Source organism: Rattus rattus, chromosome 7 (genome assembly GCF_011064425.1).
Source record: "Rattus rattus isolate New Zealand chromosome 7, Rrattus_CSIRO_v1, whole genome shotgun sequence".
Classification (NCBI taxonomy): Eukaryota; Metazoa; Chordata; class Mammalia; order Rodentia; family Muridae; genus Rattus; species Rattus rattus.
In genome coordinates this window covers 48,784,455-48,803,922 of record NC_046160.1, presented here as the reverse complement: position 1 = coordinate 48,803,922, position 19,468 = coordinate 48,784,455, and the positions used below count along the sequence as shown (strand labels likewise).

The 19,468-nt window shown below is 39.8% G+C and overlaps 1 long non-coding RNA gene across 2 annotated transcripts; it reads left to right on the top strand.

Annotated features, from left to right (window-relative positions):
• The first annotated feature begins 1,186 nt into the window (after positions 1–1,186).
• LOC116905676 lies at positions 1,187–19,124 on the top strand. 2 transcript variants are annotated; one of them, XR_004388560.1, is made up of 4 exons: positions 2,085–2,259; positions 2,423–2,513; positions 3,529–3,709; positions 18,876–19,124. It is a non-coding gene; the product is annotated as an uncharacterized LOC116905676 (long non-coding RNA). The 2 variants fall into 2 exon arrangements; XR_004388559.1 differs by lacking the exons at positions 2,085–2,259; positions 2,423–2,513 and adding an exon at positions 1,187–1,403.
• The last annotated feature ends 344 nt before the right edge of the window (positions 19,125–19,468 follow it).

The window sequence follows — 19,468 nt, the reverse complement described above, 5'->3', positions numbered from 1 at the left end:
TCCAAACCTCACACATATTTTATTTCAATTTTATGGTGCAATGGCTCATAAAAATTTAGTACAATAGAGGTCAAAGCCTCGCCCTTCTTTTCTCAATGAACATTTGCATTGTTAACTTCATCATGTTCTTTGCAAAGAAATGGACCTCCTGTGTCTTTAGTGAGCTAACCAGCCTAACCACCAAAAAAGAGTCACATTTCTTTCTGCTGCCATGAAAAACAACCCAGGTTTGGAGATCAGGTCAAGTTGATATAAATGAAAAGAAATGAGAAGCCATGGTGTCTGGTTTCAAATGATGGCTTTCCCTGTGATCACTTGTTGATCTCTTATCAGAAGATACACTAAAGTATAATAAAATAAACTAATTTCAGTGGAAAAAATTTGGTGATTCAGTGATCCCTATGAAATCAATAGAAAAGAGATGTCTCATTGCCCTCCACCAACCCCTAACCACTGCCCGGAAAGAAGTGCTGGTGTGGAAGGCACCATTTGTAAGATCAAGCCGATCTTATTTGTGCTCATGTGCTAAGGATGGTTGCTTCGTGCTAATTTCATTTCCTAATTTAAATCGAAACATAACTATCACATTGTGTAGAGTGTCATGATGATTCACGTATTCATTGTGTATATATGTTCAAGATGGGGTAAACATCATAAAACTTGATGTAAAGTAACTAGGTACATAGGTTAGCTGCAGAGTAGGGAGGATCATGACTGGCAGGAAGCACTAAGTTACCATCAGAGAAATCAGTAGAGAGGCTCCTGAAATCATGGACTAAATATTCCGAAAAGGCTAGCAAAATATCTTCAATGTTTTCATCATAAAGAAACAATAAACAAGGGCTGAGCAGCTGCGTGTGTCCTGCTTTCCCAGGGGACTTATGTTCTAGCCCAAATATCCATGCTGGAAGCTCGTCAGCTACCTGTAATTCCAACTCCAAGAGATCGAACACCCTCTTCTGGTTTCTATAGGTGCTTGCATTCAACTGTGCATAGCCTCTCACATATAGCGTTTACAAATATATTTTAAAAAATTAAAGATAAACAAGCCTTTGAGACAACAGATGCACTTGCCTGATTTTAATAGTGGGAAACTACATTGCATCTTATAGTTTTGTATTTCTCCCCAGACAGGTCATTGTGCTAGGTTGAGCTAATTTCTTTAGCGAATGTATGTAGCTTAGACAAACATTTATTACTTCCTAGTGAAGCAGTGTGTAGGTTGATGTCTATATGCAGGCTAGGGCTGGCACAAGTTAAGGCGAGGCCTGTAATTTGACAATAAAAAAGTAAGGCGGAGACAAAGTTTTCATGAGGTGGGAAAGAAGAGGAAAAGAAAAAGAGGAACCAAGATACAGGCAGAGAAGGACGACTCAGATCCGTGCGGCCTTAAATGGCCACAGGTAGTTATGAATATTTCTTAAGGGATGAATTTTATAGCTCAACTTATCTTATCTAGGTGAGCAGTTTATATCATTATCAATCTGTTGTGCATTTATTATGTGGACGTATTGTGGATTGAGAATTTAGCATATAAATCTGATTGCTGAATTATAAACAGCTAGAGTCCTGATTTTACCAGGTCCCTGGGAGTGTGAGTAGAGTTCATGGCAGAGAGCCAACTAGGAGTGGGCAGCCATGGCAGGCGGCTAGCAATAGGGTCAGAGAGACCATTGGGGACAGAGAATAGCTAGGGGTAGGATGTCATGGTGCCCTGGAACTGGCCACTGCTGAGATGAATGTACCCACTAATGCCATGTGGCCCTACAATGCCAGCACTAGTATGGGATACAGATTCATTATTGAATAATTACTACGACAGCAGCGGACCAACATGAGAACTGCAGTGGTAGAGACTCTTGGAACAATGGAAAGCAAAATGAGTCCTGTTATCTCCTTATTAAGATCTGGCCTTCATTACTGTAAGCAAGCATTAGGGAAAATTACCCCCTGGTGTATCAATGAAGAGGTACTTCTTTATTTTTTTCATGTTTGTTCAAATAAATCCATGTCAATTATAGAAAATACAATTTATATTATACAAGGAACCATCATTCTGAACTCCTACAATAAGACCAGCATGGCCAGGATTCCCATCAGCACTGACATACCAGAGAGCCTAAACTTTTTCCTGATCTAAGCCTCTTGTATTTTCCTCTTTGCTTAAAGTATGAGCTTTCAGGCGTGGTGGTGCACACTTTTAATCCAGCACTTGGGGGACAGAGGTGAACCAATCTCTGTGACATGGTGGTCACCATGGTGAGTCTGAGGTTAACCAGAGCTGCATAGTAGGACCATATTAGAAAAGACTCTTTCTCAGTCCTATCTGTGGCTATTTAATTAAAATGTCAGCTCTAAGGATCAGTGTAGAAGAGGAAGCAGACCTACCACATCCTTCCAGTTTCTTGTTTTATCCTTACAGCCCTAGCATGGATTGAGCTGCACCCCTGTGTGTTTGCAGCACGGTTGTTACCACTTCTTTGCTACCTCTCATCTCCAGAGATCACTACAGAGTAAGGGACTCCTTATTTGTTTGTCACTGAAGGTATTGGGTAGCCTTTTGACTGCCACTTTATACAACGAACCTTTCTCCACGTCAGTAATTGTCTGCCCAGAACACCAAGCCCTGATTGATTACCTCTGGTGGCTATGATTAAACAGAGGTATGTGTACCATAGACTATTTAAATCAGCTTGTCTATGGCTGTAGGGCACTTGGGCACTTTGCAATTTTCTACGACAGTGATTGTATAGGGACAAGCACACCAATCGCCAAATGGAGATGGACAGCCAGGAAATGTCCCTGAGAAGAAGTCATAGAAGTAGCATGGCTACATAGAAAATATACACTTTTAAGGGCCTTTGGTGATAACTATTAAATTCTGCTCCAAAAATATGGAACCGATTAACATTCCACTAGTAATAAAGGGAGTGATCATACACAACAGCCTTGCCAATCCCTGAGGACTGTTGCTTAAAAAAATGTTTTCAAGTGTTACTTCTCCTGCAAAAAATGGGGTTGAAATAACAAATGCTTCATAAATGTGTTGCATCAAGCTTGAGCTGAGGAAATGTGGCTGAGACAGCTCCCCAGTATTGGCCCCAGCATGTCTTTTAATCGGGACTGCGGCCTCCTCTGGTTTCCAGGCATCTTTCCTTATTAGATGTAAATCTGAAAATGAATGTAACTGTCTTCAAATGGGCTGCAATACACTGTAAATAATACCCAGAACATTTAGGTCCAGTGTGTTCTAAATTTAGATCTTGTCGTTTCTGGTTACATCTAAAAATCTTCAAAGAGAAACAAATCATGGTCCAGAAGCCAATTTGGTTTGGCTCTGGTGCTAGGAAATTATTGCTAAATAGCTAAAACTCTTCATAACAGTTTTTGAAATGCTAATGACATCTTAAAGGTACATGGATTTAGCGAGAAATCAAGTCTCTGGGCTGACAACTCCGAGCAGAAACAGAATGATGTAGACTGGTTTTCTGTCCATTCAGGGTTTTCTCATATTCATTTCCTCTGTAGACAATTGACTTGGTCAAAATATTATCCTGAGTCTTGACTGCTGTGAAATGCACAATAGTTGTGATACAGAGGATCCAACCACTTCTGGGACTCTTGCTCTCTTAAACTCTGGGAAAGGAAAACAAGGCAAAAGGCATTTTAAGAAAAGAATCCTGAGCAACCTGAAGGCAACCTACAGAAGGTAGGAGCTTATTTCTCTTGTGGAAAGCAAACACAGAAGGGCACATTGGGTTGAATATTAGAACTGAATCAGATGGTACCAGGCCTCGGCAGGGGGGTAAAGGAGGTTTTTACCAAAGTGATGAAAAAGGAGGAAATTAAGAGGTGGCCTAGCTGTGTGTGGGTTATCCCTGAAGTAGCAATGGAGATGTGAGATACACACAGAGCCTTGGAAGCCTTAGCTACTAGTATGAGCAAGCTCATTGAGAATCCTTGCTCATTGAGAAAAATCAAATGCTTGCAGTAATTTTCCTCGTGTTGCAATTGAGGTAGAATACTACCTCAATAAGAGTAGAAAACCTCATGTATTCACAATAATTTGATAAAAATCAATTACCATCAGACACAGTCCAAATCTGTAGGTGTGATTTCAGACCTTTCATCATGGATCCTATAAGTCTCAGGTGTCAAATGTTCCAACTAATGCCAACTGCATCAGCAAACATCCCTTCCCACCTTTACCTTTTCCTTCATTGCCTTCTTAGCCTGAAGGTGTAGACCTCTTCACAGGTCCAGTGCTCTCTATCAGGGTATTCATGCCTTGGTCAAATGAGACACCTACACGGTTGGATATCTCTTCTCTGCCAACTCCTGCACTGTTGAGAATCTTTCCTCAGCAGTGCCAACCCCTTCCTGTGCTAGTAAATCAAATACTCTGCCTGAATGCTCGCTTTCATCTGTTCTTGATGCTCCAGTGGAATTCCGAACTGGGGATTGTTAACCTGTCCTCTGTTAAAACTCATGATAGTTAAATTCATTATAAAGTGATGGGAGTATAAAGTCGAAGACTACCTACTGGGAAATACTTAATTCCTGCCTTTTGTGCACATCTGTGTCACTGAACTATTATAAATATATATATATATGTTAATATTTTTTAAATTCTAATAAGCCTAATGGTTCTTTAAGTTCCTCCATACTGTAATTAAATGTCTTCCTGGGAAAAACATAAGGAAATTAGTGTTTTTCTCTTCTATTACAAATGAAAAGAGCCTAGAGAAATCTTGTTACTTGCCAAAGGACACAGCTAATGAATAGGGACTTGAAAAGAGACAAGTGCTTCTAGTCTGCAAATCTGCCTGGGGCAGATTGGGTGATCCTGCCCCCTTTCCACACCCAGAGATAGCTTGTCTCCCAGGAGGTATGTCATAACCTGGGTCACAGGTAAGACCCCCACCATAATACCTGCCTCAGCTAGGAACCCTACAGAGCCCAGTGGACTTGGAACCTGTCTGCCATGCCTAAACCCCATCTTGCTTCTGCTCTGCAACTCTGCCTGGGGCAGGTCAGGCACTCCTGATCCACTTCCATACCCCAGAGACTGTCTGTGTACCACATGTCTGCTGTAAAAAGGGATAGAGCCTTCTCATCTCCCAGGAGATCTGCTGTAACCAGGGACAAAGAAGGCCCCCTAACAAGAAGAGACAGTATGCTCTGCCTCCCTGGAGGCCTAAACTAAACCAGCTCTCAGAGCTCCATCTGCCTACAAGAAGAGACAAGCTCTAGTCAGAGACAACAAGACCAGTCAACACCAGAGACAACCAGATAGCAAGAGGCAAACTTAAGAACATAAGCAACAGATAGCAATGAAGCTGGCAACATCAGAAACCAGTTCTCCCACCACAGCAAGCTCTGGATAGCCCAACACACCTGAAAAGCAAGATTTCATCTAAAACGCCATCTAATGAAGAAGTTAGAGACCTTTAAGGAGTACATAAATAACTCCCTTAAAGAAATACAGGATAACACAGGTAAATAGACAAAAGACCTTAAAGAACAAACAAATAAATCCCTTAAAGAAATACAGGAAAACACAATCAAACATGTGAAAGAATTGAACAAAACCATCCAAGACCTAAAAATGGAAATAGAAACACAAAGTAAATCACAAATGGAGATGAAAAACCTAGGAAAGAGATCAGGTGTTACAGATGCAAGTATCATCAACAGAATACAAGAGATAGAAGAGAGAATCTCAGGTGTAGAAGATAGCATAGATGATATTTACACAATGGTCAAAGAAAATACAAAGTACAAAAAGCTTCCAAACCAAAACATCCAGGAAATTCAGGACACAATGAAAGACCAAACCTAAGAATAATAGGGATAGAAGAGAGTGAAGATTCCCAATTCAAAGGGCCAGAAGACATCTTTAACGAATCATAGAAGAAAACTTCCCTAATTTATAAAGAAAGAGATGGCCATAAATCTACAAGAAGCCTACAGAACAATAAATAGATTAGATCAGAAAAGAAAATTCTCCAGTTACATAGTAATTAAAATACTAAATGCACAGAACAAAAAAATATTAATAATGGTAGAAAAAGGCCAAGTAACATATAAAGGCAGACCTATCAGAATTACACCAGACTTCTCAACAGAGATTCTAAAAGTCAGAAGATCCTGGACAGATATCATGCAGACACTAAGAGAATGCAAATGCCAGCAAAACTCTAAATCACCATGGATGGAGAAGTCAAGATATTCCATGACAAAACCACATTTAAAGAGTATCTTTTTACTAATTCAGCCCTACAAAAGATACTAGAAGGAGGGTAATTATATCCAAGGAAACACAGGAAATTAATTATCTCACAACGAACCCAAAAGAAGAGAATCACACAAACATAATACCATCTCTAACAACAAAAATAACAGGAACCAACAATCATTGGTCTTTAATTTCCCCCAACATCAATGAACTCAATTCATAAATAAAAAGACACAGATTAACAGACTGGATACACAGGAGGATCCAGCATTTTGCTGCATATAAGAAACATACCTCAGTGACAAAGACAAACACTTCCTCAGAGTTAAAGGCTATACAAAGTTTTCCAAGGAAATGATCCCAAGAAACAAGATGGAGTAGCCACTCTAATATCCAATAAGATAGACTTTCAACAAAAGATTATCGAAAGAGATTGGAAAGGACACTTCATCCTCATCAAAAGAAAAAAATCCACGAAGAAGAAGTTTTACCATCTATACCACAAATACCAGTGTACCCACATTTGTTAAAAAAAACAACCAAAAACCCTCAAAACAAACCAAAACACATTGAACCTCGCACAATAATAATGGGAGACTTCAACATCCCACTCTCACCAATTGACAAGTCATTGAAACAGAAATTAAAAAGAGATCTAGTAAAATTAACAGAAGTTATGAACCAAATGGATTTAATAGGTATCTACAGAACATTTTACCCTAAAACAAAAGAATATACCTTCTTCTTAACACCTCATGGTACCATCTACAAAACTGACCATATAATTGGACACAAAACAAGCCTCAATAGATCCAAGAAAGTTGAAAAGAATTTCATGCATTGTATTAGATCTCCACAGACTAAGGCTAGTCTTCAATAACAACAAAAATAACAGAAATCCCACACACTCACAGAAACTGCACAATTCTCTATTCAATGATAATTTGATGAGAGAAGAAATAAAGAAAAAAATTAAAGACTTTCTAGAATTTAATGAAGACAAAGGCACAGCATGCACAAACATGGGTCACACTGAAAACAGTGCTAAGAAGAAAATTCATAGCATTAAGTGCCCTCATAAATAAATTGGAGAGATTCTACACTAGCAACTTAACAGCACATCTGAAAGTTCTAGAACAAAACAAAACAAACACACCCAAGTGGGGTAAACAGCAGGAAAGAATCAAACTCCAGGCTGAAATCAATCAATTAGAAACAAAGAGAACAATATAAAGAACCAACAAAACTAAGAGCTGGTTCTTTGAGAAATTCAACAAGATAGATAAACCCTTAGCCAAACTAATGAAGGGGCACAAAGACAGTATCCGACTTAACAGAATCAGAAATGAAAAGGGAAACATACCAACACAAAGAGAGGAAATAAAAAATAAATCATCAGATTTTACTACAAAAGCCTACTCAGCAAAACTAGGAGATCTGGATGAAATGGACGATTTTCTAGATAGATATCACATACCGAAGTTAAATCAGGGTCAAGTAAACTATCTAAACCATGCTGTACTCTTAAGGAAAGTCATAAGTCTCCCAACCAAAACATGTCCAGGGTCAATGGTTTCAGTGCAGAACTCTATCAGACCTTCAAAAAATACCAATCCTCAGATTGTTCCAGGAAAAAATAGAAGTAACACTACCTAATTCATCCTGTGAAGCCACAGTTATTCTGTAACCTAAACCTCACAAAGACCCAACAAAGAAAGAACTTCAGGCCAATTTCATTTATGAATATTGATGCAAAGCTACTGAATAAAATTCTCACAAACTGAACAAAATATTCCATCATCCTGATATACCATTTTTTTATTTAGGCATTTTTTGGATGTTAATATTTAAGCTTTTTTTCTCTTATACTTTAAAAAATGACAGTATATTATAAATTTGATACTGAAAACTTTTTAAATTTAAATTTATTTTAAGATGTATAAAATAATAAAATGTGATATTTTGATGCATATGTACAATGTATAAATCATGTGTGCAATGTTTAAAGCAAATACATTTATCCATCTCAAGCCTTTATCATTATCTTTACCTTATCTTTATCTACTTATGGTAAAAAGTATTCACACTCCTTTCTTTCAGATCTTGAAATGTATATCTCATTGCCACTATCTCTCTCATAGTAAAATAGTACACTTCTTATCCCATGTAACTATAATGTATTAGCCATTGCTCAATTTCTCCTCTCCTGTGCCTTCCCTGCATCAGCTACAGCCTCAGGTAAACAGAATTCTATTCTCAGTCCCTTTGAAATTAACTTATTTTTATAAGTGAGATTATGAAGTTTTTGCCCTCTGTCTGGCTTGTTTCAGGCAACACACTGATGTCCAATTCCGTGTTGCCATGTTTTATATTCTCTGTGCTGGATAGTATTGGCTTGTCTCTCTCTTCTGTGGGTATTGCCTTTACCCCATCCATTCATCAACTGGTGGATGCTTAGGTTGCTCCTATTTCTGGCTTTTATGGAGTGCTAGGCGAAACACTGGAGTGCAGATGTCAGTTTTATATGCGACCTTCACTTCTTCCTGAGACATATCTAGTGGTCCTTGAAGAACCTCCTTACTATTCTCCATAGTGGTTGTGCTAGTTGTCATTCCTACCAACAGGAGGAAGGTGATCACTTTTCTCCATATTTTTTCAGGCATGTTATCTCTTATCTTTTTGATAAGAATCCTTGCTGGAGGAATAGATTGCTCATTGTGGTTTATAGTGTTTGTTGAAATAAGGTAGCGTAGTATTGGTAGTTTCTGTTTGCTAAGAGTTCACCTTTGCTTTGGTAGCTCCATAAAAAATTTAAGATTCCTGTTTAATGTCATTGTTATTTTGATTATTTTTGTTCTTTTGATATAGGGATTGTATTGAATCTTATGTAGTATAGACATTTTAATAATACCGATTTTCTAATCTACAAACACAGATGCCATTCTTCTCCATGTGTATCCCTTCTATTTTCTATCAATATTTTAGAGTTTCACTACATATATTTTGCCTCTTTTATTATCTATATTTCTAGATATTTCTGTGGTATTGCTAATGGAATTGCTTCCTTGGTTTCTAGTGTAGATAGTTCACTATTTATGAATAAAAGTCCTTACCATGTTTTGTGGTGGGTTTGACAATTACTGTATATAAGATCAAGCCTTCTTCAAATTGTGATAGTTTTCCTCCTCTTTACCAGGTTACATTCCCCTCGTTTCCTTCTCTTGCCTGACTGCTTGAGCTTCGGATTGTAGCCCAATGATGAATAAAATATGCAGATGATCACATGATCATCATCTTGTTAAAAACAAACAACCCCTCTCACAAGACCTGCACACTTTTCTGTCACCACACCAAAAAACAAAACCAAACAAATTCAAACACAAAACAACAACAAAAACCCCTTGAAACCCTGAAAGCTTTTCTGTAAAAGTTGTTCCATTTGGATATGCACCACCCTTTGCCAGATGAAAATGTAGCATCAAGTAAAACAGGAGGTAGTCCAGGAAGAGAAGGAGCCAGGCGCTTCCTGGTCCTCCAAGGCTGTCCCAAACCCGTGGAAGAATGGGAGCAGAGTGGGAAGATTACTTTGAATTTTGATATTACTCAGGAGAATGGCTAGTGTATGTAAAAGGATACTTCTTATTACCTCAATAAACTCAGACATCTACCAAGAGTCCTCTGGGGAGTAGGAAGGAAGGTTATAGCATTCTTATAGCAGATTCAAAGAGTCAGGCATTTCAAATAAGTTACCTTCCTCTAAGATATTTGTGAGGTCTCTTGGCCATAAGCTCAAGTGTAAATGGTGAAGGATGATGAGTGAATCCTGTTATATGTATTCCATCCTTCTCTTCCTGGATTACAATGTGACCCCAGCTGCTCGGTTTCCATTGTCTCCCTTGGACCACTTGCCTTTACTCTTTTCCTACCGCACAAGACCACACAGCCTCCTCCCCTCTACTGCACACTGCCACATTGTATATTTTATACAATGTATATATATCAGACCTTTTATTGACTTTTTAGGTTTATGTCAGTAGTCCTTTTATGAAGAAGAGAGGCAGCTAGAATGCCATATACTTGAATCCTTTACAAGCTGCCACTGATGGAGGACACTACTCTGCTATTATTCTCCTGAGAGTTATTTTCATAGGATTTGTTCAAAAGGCAGAGGAGTGGGGAAAACACTCCAGTCCCTAGATAGAGATTGGCTGGAAATCTCCAGCATTCTTCCCTAGCACACATAACTGGGCCATTTTATATGCTCATCGCGTTATCTTTCTAGCAGAAGTTAGAAGTCCTACCACCACTTTCTAAAAGGCCCAAAGTAGATGCTGCTTCAGAACTCTGGATATTCCCATCCAAACCACACTGGCCCGTGAGCTGGAAGAAGGTACAAGAAGAAACATGCACTCCTCCACCCTTCCAATGAGAGAAGGTGTCATACAGTATCCCAGTGCCTTAAATATGTGTGTCTGAGGACTGAATTCCCCCATCTTATAGACGTTATCATTAGTCTATGCCTTTGGACAGCTAGCTCTATATTGTTTATGCTTTATTATTCATTGTATGAGTGGACTTCTTAGCTCTCCCTTAGGGAATAGAGAGTTGTGTCAAAGATGCCTTTTCCTGACTCCAATCCTAGCACCTGGAAATATTTTTCTTTTATGACACTTAAATTATCATGCCTCACACAGTGCAATGTTTTGGCTCAGAGAAACCATAAGAACATAACTTCTGCGAAGGCATGCTCTGACTTGTCTTTCTTAGCAACATTGAGATTCTCTGAAGAGGTCAGAGCATAGGCAGTATTTGCTAAATATTTATCAGTGGTCATGTAATTAAAATGTTGATATCTAGCAATCTTTCCTGAGTGTAACTTAGGATAATGCACAGTGTTCTTGAGTGACGCACAAGAGAAGTGTGGATCAATGTCCTGAAGATCCTTGCCCTGTAAGAGTTACATCTTCAGATGCATAAATCCAGGGACCCTAAAGCCATTATAGTAGGACTTGACGCAGTAACTTGTCTAGCACATGATTAAATCTTTCTGCATTGTGAGAGTTATTGTGAAGGGACACGGGCCAACTTCATTCTGCAGCTCTTCTGCCAAGTTCAAAACCACAAATCCTTAGGCTTTACTTTTCCTCCAGAACACGGCAAGTCATGACGCCATACTCCACACTGCATGCTTGGCAAGGCTTCTCCACCAGACTTTTTTTGTTTTACAAGCATCCAACACTAATAAACTTTTCTTTCCATTTTCATATATTTTTTAAAAAATGTATGTTATGTCTTTATATTTTAAAAAATCTCTATCTTCTAAAAAAGTCTTGTTCCAAGTCAAAATCATTGGACAGATTACTTGAACGACAGGTTTCTTTCTTCCAGGCAAAGTAACTTGTACTGTACAACCTTTATAATAATTCTTAGAGAACATCCCTGAAAAGGATGGCTTTCTATATTTGACAGAGAGGACCACTGTTTTTCCTTTCTTTGTGTTTTTATGTTTTTATATTTGCTTTCCATCTTCTGCTTTTCTCTTGTGTCTGTGACTTTTAACCCTGGATGTCCATTAACTTTTTAAGCTAAAGTGCCCACACAGTTATTTGAACAATTCAGAGTGTTTTCTAAGCAATCTAGAAAGCTAGCATAGCATGGTCCTCAGACACACATATTTTTTTCTTCTTCTCTCCAGAAAAGTAAAGTTTTGCACCAGCACTCTCAATCTTGTCCAAAGAATCTGAATTCATTCTCTAGGCCCATGTGCTACCTCAATCCGTTCTGTTATGCATCTTTGAAAACAAGAAGGCATTTCATTTTCTAAGACTTATACATCAGTCAGAAAATGAAGATGACCAGGAGAAGGATAACCAAGTATTCAGGGCTACACATGGTAGGAGAGGCAACAGCAGAAGTGCTCTACTGAAACACGAGTCAGCACTGAGGGAAAAGCTGATGTGTAATAGATAAAGGATGATTTGGAGGACGCATGAAGACCTTCTCCTATTCCCAGAATTGAGGGGAAAAGAAGCTGCCATTATTACCCACCAACAACATCAGCTACATCAAAACAAAAGAAAACAACAACAAAGCAACAAACAAACAAACAAACAAACCCAAATCCAGTTCTTTTTCTTTTTTTCCAGAAACTTACTCTCAAAAACATTTGCAATGTGACGTGAAATGCAATTTCTGTCTGTCAATAAATATTGTACTTGAGATATGGAAAGTGACCCAACTCACAGTCGTGAATGACATGTTGGGGACATTCTCTAAGATGTCTCTGGGTCACAGCAGGCAGGAGGTTCTTCACTGTGCCTCACCTTGCAGCTGTCACTAAGAAGGTCACTTTGAAAACCTCTAAGAGCATTTCGAAGACCGTTAAAGGAAGGCAGAAAATAAGAAGGAAAAATGCACAATCTGGCTTCTTCTCCCTTTCTCCGTGGAAAACAAACTGTGAGGCCTCCTGGTTCTGCCTTATAGTTGCCTAACACCAAATGAATTGGTGTGTGTGTGTGTGTGTGTGTGTGTGTGTGTGTGTGTGTGTGTGTGTGTGTGTGTAGGGCAATCTGTGTACAGTCACTGCTGCTGTTTTGGCCATTATGAGATCGCAGCTTCTAAGTTGTAAGTTCTGTGCAGTCACTGCAGACAGTCACAGGACTGCCCAAGATGCACTTGAAATTGTGTGCTGCACACTTCAATATCCTACCATAGGTACTGTTACTCATTTCCTAGATACATTTCCCACAAGGGAATGACGGGTAAGGTAATCGTGTTTCTTTCAAGTTTGCCCATGCCACTTTGAAGCATCTGCAAGTACATGATGTTTGTTTTCTTTTCAAAACCTTTCTAAAGATTTACAAGAGCTGAGTTTTGAAGCTGCTTGGTAAGAAACGGAGACATGGGCCTTTGTCTCTAGTCCATTCCATTGTGTCTTGAGGGTAACTGATACCACATTCACAGTGACGGGTGATGGGCAATCTCTTCTGCTGTCAGCATGTGTGTGAGTGGACTTCTCCTGGAGGCCTTGGCTTGGAAGACAGAAAGAACCAAGTGAGTCTTACAACATAAGGTTTCCCATTATTTCCAAAGGCTGTGTGGGATAGCCTTGAGCAAAGAGGAAGTATTTGTCACTTGTGATCCCTTTCTGGACACATTTTGGATGTTCCCAAAAGGCATCAGTATAATCCCTGGTGCGAACCATCCACTAAATTCAAAGTTATTATTTTAGGATATATTGTTAGTGAATACAATTTTGAAAAAAAAATCCAAAAATGCATTTTACAATCCTGAGTCCAAAGTTGTCACTATCGTTTCATTTTGTAGAGTTCTATAAAATATATGAGTCCAACAAATCCTTTGAGCAGAGCTCGACATCTATGCTTTGGATGGCTGACAGCTTCTATCCAAAACCTACCTCAGTCACTACTGGGACATCAGTATCTCATGTCACAATGTATGGCTCAGATCTGTCTCTCTGTGTCTCTGTCTCTGTCTCTGTCTCTCTCTCTCTCTCCCTCTCTCTCTTCCTCTCTCTCCTTCCCTCATTTCCTCCTCCTTCTCTTTGTTCCATCTCTCCCACCACTTAATACACACAGACACACACCGGAACAACAAAAAGCCTGAGAGACAAATAAGAATTTCTAAGTCAGCACCCATCTCAGCTGGTAAATGTGACACTTTGAAGGTCAAATATTCTGTCTGCCATTTATGCACTATTTACATTGTGGGTCATTTACCCTTCAAGTAGACCTTAAAATATAACCTGAACTGAAATGATAATCATCCGACTGCAATCATTCCATTTTTAAAAATGATTGGGTAAATACAAATCTGTAAGAAAAAATACCTGCAGCGCCAGAAGGCCTGCCTCCCCTGTTTACTGTTTAGAGAAAAAGGGAGCGATGCTTTTTAAAATAAAAATTCCAACAAACCCTACCAGTTCATTATTTTGATCTTACATGGGGTTCAAATAAAGCCAAGTGAAAAGGTTACTGAATTCTGCCTATCTTTAAAATGGAAAAACAATCAGCAGTCCCAAGACACACAGCAGCTTCCTTCCCAAGGTCGCTGATAGTGGAACCACACACACCCTTCCTGTTACCCCAGGTGCTAAAGAGATTAATGCTGAAAATATCTAAACACTTGGAAACCCTAAAGACACCCTCCCCGCTGGCTATAAAAAGACTGCTCCTGAGGCCTGCGGAAGTGGATCAGATCTTTCCCTTTCATTTTATTCCATGATGAAAGAAAGTTTGCTCAGTTGACTTCTTGTGTGTCTCATGCCCAACTCCTACCTCGCCATCAATACCTCGACTTTCTCTCCTCTCTTACTATGTGTAACATTCTCCCACTTCCGTCTCCTATGAGTGGGTTGAGTCAGTGAGTTGGTTAATTTAACTTTTACCTTAGTGGATGCCATTGCAATAATAATAGAAATGTTCCTGCCCTCTATTCTCAAAAAGGATGAGAACTACTGGCTAGAGTTGTGAGCAGGATAATTCTTTTTTTTTTTTTTTTTCTTTTTTTTCAGAGCTGGGGACCAACCCAGGGCCTTGCGCTTGCTAGGCAAGCGCTCTACCACTGAGCTAAATCCCCCAACCCGAGCAGGATAATTCTTGTTGTACAAAGTTCGAGGTGGACTGTTACAAAGTTATTTCTTCATTGATTGAAAAGTAATAACTGGTTTTTGTGCCTTGATCATGGTGATAGAGGAACAGAGGGGTCGCAATATGGAATCATCTCTGAAGTCGGTGCAGTTTTACTCCTATTCATGTTTTGATTCCTGAGATGTACTATGGGTTTCTATACTCACTATTGCTTTGAGGTGCAATCCTTGTCACCTGAATTTTGTGATTATGAATATATCCATATGCTGTTAAAATGAGGTGCTTAGAAATGTTTGCTGTGAAGACCAGAGCTGTGAAAGCAGAGGTGGACTGAAGCCTCGAGCACAGAGGAACTGGGAAGTTACAACGCATTTTTTACTTCCTTCTTCAGAGTTGAATGGGGCATCTTTTACATCAGCAACTACCAAAGCTGTAGGCAAAATTGCAGCTGATGATTAATCTATATAGGTCATTTTTTGGCCATGTCTATTTTGTTTCACAGAGTAGTGAGGAAATAGTCTTGTGAGAGAATATGCTGGACGCTGACACAATGAGAGCTCATAACTGATGTATCAGAGAAGAGCCTCAATAATGTTGATTTGTAGGTCATTTTAAGATGCTCAAACTGTTTAAACTTAGATGGACATCAGAGATCATCACACCTGCATCACACACAAGCATCAACTCTTTTAGCTGCTTGAGGCCAGTGTATCATACAGGTCAGGTGACATGAGAAGAGATGATGAAGGACAACACACGCTGTGAAAGAAGCAATTCTCCAAGGACACACAGTATAAGGAAGTGATGAAAATGCCTGGGAATAAGCATAAGATGAGGAGGAACTGGAAGTCTCCCCAGCCCTCATCCAAGTTCCATGCCAACTGCTGACTCCATGCCGGGACCTCAGAAGGCCACATTCATTGGCATTGCATCCTTAAGCTCAGGTGGAGAAGCAGTTCAACACCATTAGACATTTTAATTCAAAAGGCAATGAACAATACGTTTTTAAAACTGTCTTTTTTATTTTTCAAGGTAATAGAGAAAATCGTGCATTCTTGAAGTACATGTGGTTGTGTGTGCATGCATATGTGTGTGTGTGACCATCTGTGCATCCATGCCTGGATTCTCTCTCAGCAGTTTTTAGACATCCAATACAATATTAACTATAGTCCCTATGTTTCACATTATAACTCAAAAACTCACTTATTCTATATATCTGAAACTTCATACTTTTTTATTAATGTCTTCCTAATATTGTATCCCTAGGAACAACCATTGTGCACTTTTTTCTTTCTTACACCAGAGTTGCTGATTTCCCCCAACCCACATAACATTATGATTGACTCTCTGGGAGTTTCACATCATGCATCCCAATCACGATTCCTTCCCAGTCCTTCCATGTCTGCTCCCCTTGTGGCTCTCCCCACCAAAAAAAGTTAAATACAAAAATAAGAAAGAGAAAAAGGAAAACAAACAAACAAAAAATGAAGTCTACTTTGTGTTGCCTATGTACTCACTGAAGCATGCTCAAACTCTTAGTGGCCGCCTCTTAAATGGATCTGAGCCCTTACCCTTCCACACCTCTGCCAGACGCCATCAGTTGTGGAGAGTGACACTTTAGTGTCCATATCACCCTTTTTAAGAGTTCTCTTTGGTGGATTCTTGTCTAGCCTCTTACTTTGTGGGGAGAGGGGTTCTGGTGGGAGTAGGGGTTGTCACAGAAACCTTCCATGTCCCTTCCTCTCCACTGTGCATCTGCAGTCATCCATATAACAGCAAAAGTAGCCTTCTTGCTCTTCACAGTCACCAGGAACAGGGATCATGAGTCCCACAGGTTTCTTGGCAACAACAAGGACCAAGAAAATGGCTCCCTGATGCAATAGGCCCATAGACAAGACCCTCAGAAACTGCCTGGATCAGAGGCATCAACATAGCCTAATGTGGCAGCACAGGCCACCCCTATCAATATGTCCTCTGATAGCAATACAGCCTATGGCCCTTTATACGGCTTCAGGCTGTAGCATAGACCATGAGCTTCTACTTGGCCTTCATTGGTAATATGGTCTTGAGCATTACCATAACCTCAGGAGGCAACGCAGGCCACTGTGATCAGTATGTCCACTGGTGGCAGCACATCCCTGGACATCAACATTGCTTCAGGTGGAAGCATAGTCAATAGACATCTGCATGGCTCTGGTGGTAACTCGGACTGCAAACATCAACACAGACTCTAGCTGTCATAGAACCTTGGACGTGTAACACAGATATTATTCTGGCTCACAGCAGGGCACAGCTGAGTGGTGTGCTGGCGGTCACAGGCCTGTCTGACTCACCAGGCTACTGCCTCTTCCACCACATGCCTGGCCTCCCACTGTCCTTTCTAATTCTATGAACTCAATCTTTAAGATTCCCCATGCAAGGTATCTTCTCCATTAACAATAGCTGAAGACTTTTCAGAGTACACGTATCTTGTCTCTGGGGTACAATTCAAGTCAAAATTTGATCTGTTAATGTGGTTGGAAAGCTGTATGGGGTCTCCACCCTTTAACACTGTGGCATGGCATTGTGGTCTAGAATGGCTGTCATAATACTCCTGGGAGCCATGTTGCCCACAGAGCACAGGTTGGTGATGCCAGGTAGCGCCTCCACCACAGTCATTTTCTAAGATTGACTTTGATGTTAGCGGTAGAAGCAGAGAGTTGCCATGACATCTAGCCCTTTATTCACTACTAATTCTAAGCAAATGAATCAGATCTGAGTCAGGGGTACAATAATGAAAAGAATCATAAGCAATAAGGACTACCTAAGGTTGGGAAGGTACATTCTTACTTTAGACTAGATCAATGCCAGAACAGATTTGAAAGGGCAAATAGTTCTTACAATAAATCATGTTATTAAATATGTATTCAACACTTCATTGATAGAAAGAGGACCTAGAAATTTTTATTGTAATATTTCTCGGTAGACATATTTAGAGTGAAGAGCACTCTGAAAATTATGATTTGAGAGTTGATAATGGCACGCAAGAGTCACACTAATACTGTGAGTTCTAATTGGTGTTTTTGGTTCATGCATACCCCGTGTGTTAGATGACAGCAGGGTGACTCATGAAGCACATGGACAACAATTTCAAAAGTTCAGTGGTAAAATAAAGTTGATGACTATTTACTTTATTTAGAGATGATGATGTCAGGGGTGACCTTAACAACAGTAGATTCCGTAAAATGCTCAGGGCAAAGCTTGGTGACAGGAAGGTAAAGAGGAGACAGAGATTTCCTTTTCCGACAATATTGGCAGAGTAAATATCCTGAAAATCTATCATGCTATAAAGAACCTAAAAGTAGTAGATACAAAAGGAAAAAAATGTTTTAGTGCATTTCAGAGATGGAAAGAGAAGCCATTATAGTCATAAAAAGTATTTGGGTTGGGTTTTTTTGTGTGTGTGTGTGTGTGTGTGTGTGTGTGTGTGTGTGTGAGAGAGAGAGAGAGAGAGAGAGAGAGAGAGAGAGAGAGAGACAGAGACAGAGAGAGAGACAGAGAGAGGAGGGGGAGGGAGAGGGAGAAAGAGCATAATGCTGTGTGGATGAGGAAATGGAGAGGATCTTGGAGGAGTTGGGAGAGGGGAAAGCGTGATCAGAATATATTGTGTGGAAAGTTTCTTCCAGTTTAAAAAAAAAAGATTTCTGGGAGGAGCCAGTTGAGAGAACGGTGAGCTCTGTTAGTTCATACACTTCAATCTGGGCATAGAAAATATAGTTCTGCAATGGTACAAGCATTGGATATGTTTTCAGTGACAAAGTGGATTAGAAAAATAACAATATAATCTGCCTTGTGTGAAGGAATAAACCAAGCTCCTCTCCTGCTCCCAGGCTTTCATCTAGCAGCCCTGGGTTAGGGGTCTAGGCTGGCTGGTTCTGAGCGTCAGCTTGGCTGCATTGAGTGCACTCTCGTAGATAGCAAAGCACCATTTCTGGTTGTGTCTATGTGGAACTTCTAGAGGAAACTGACAAGGGTGCTTTGCTCTGCAGGTGTGGACTGGCGAGGTCCTAGAGAGAATAAAAGGGGAGAGGATAGGCCAGTGAGCACGCTCTTCGTCATATGCCCACACTTCCTGTCCCTGCACATTACAGTTCCGCATTTTCAGCCTTTGGATCATGGACAGCCTGGGTCACAGGTGAACTATCTGTCGTCTGGTTTTTCTAGCTTGCAGTTGCTCTATTTGTTCAATGTCTCTACTTTGATAATGGTCCGAGCCATTTCCCTTAATGAAGCTCCTCTCATCCCATTACCTCGACAGTCTCAAACAGGTTCCAGCAACCCTGGGGTGGACACTTTCTTAAGTATCTATCCGAACACAGAAACAATAATTTTCCCTAGAAGAATCAACGGTCAAATCAAACTTTAAAGAATTTTCATAATCAAATTCACAGCATGATTCCAGAACTTAAAGTATAGAGCAAAACAAGAGAGAAATAACACATTAAATTTGAACAGAAATAATGAATGTGGTAAGGTCTCGGTATTGAAATGGTCACAGTCATAAACTGGCATTTAACATAACGTAAGGAATTGTGTTTACAAAACCAAGTGTGAAGAAGGAGGACCTGATCATGAGCGCGAC